The sequence below is a fragment of the Panulirus ornatus genome, chromosome 56, assembly GCF_036320965.1.
Source record: "Panulirus ornatus isolate Po-2019 chromosome 56, ASM3632096v1, whole genome shotgun sequence".
In the NCBI taxonomy this organism is placed as follows: Eukaryota; Metazoa; Arthropoda; class Malacostraca; order Decapoda; family Palinuridae; genus Panulirus; species Panulirus ornatus.
This window is the reverse complement of record NC_092279.1, coordinates 18,064,728-18,065,240: the sequence shown is the minus strand read 5'-3', so window position 1 is coordinate 18,065,240 and position 513 is coordinate 18,064,728. Positions and strand designations below refer to the sequence as shown.

At 41.1% G+C, this 513-nt stretch overlaps 1 protein-coding gene across 1 annotated transcript in view; it reads right to left on the bottom strand.

The window, feature by feature from the left end:
* Positions 1-20, bottom strand: part of LOC139765979 (uncharacterized) — a 64,576-nt gene extending 64,556 nt beyond the window's left edge. The window contains exon 1 of the mRNA XM_071694008.1: positions 1-20. This exon is cut by the window's left edge and continues 439 nt beyond it. The gene's annotated coding sequence lies outside the window, so the exon portion shown is untranslated.
* Positions 21-513: the final 493 nt, after the last annotated feature.

The following is a 513-nucleotide window of genomic DNA, read 5'->3' as shown; positions in this document are numbered from 1 at the left end:
AACAATATCCTCACGGCGGCGTCTCATTGCCGACTGCAGTAGAGTTCAGCAAAGCACTGATTATATAGTTTCTGGTAGCGCCGGCGCGAGGGTTGCCACGCGCTCTTGTTGCAGATGTTGCTTGCCTTCATTTCGTGTACCATTTCTGTTACTGGTGCTGTTTCTAGGGCTGGCCTATGTATTTTTTTGTTGTTGTTTCTTTGGCTTGTATTGTTGCCTTGATGTTGATGGCTTGTGCCACTTTTGATGATGTTGGTTTGAGTTGCTCATGTTTGTGCATTACTATGGTTCACTCGCCCTAGTTTCTTCTATTAATACCGTTGGTCTTTGTAGTTTCTGTTATCATTGGCTGTATTACCTTTGTTTCAGTTAGCTTGCGATACGTTGTAGTTGCTAGCTCATCAGGTATAGTGGTACAGTATCAAAAAAAAGAAAGCAAAACATCATCTCATTATATAATACAAGTTGATTATAATCAAGAGAAAGGTGTAGTGAGTTGTGCAGAAGTACTTG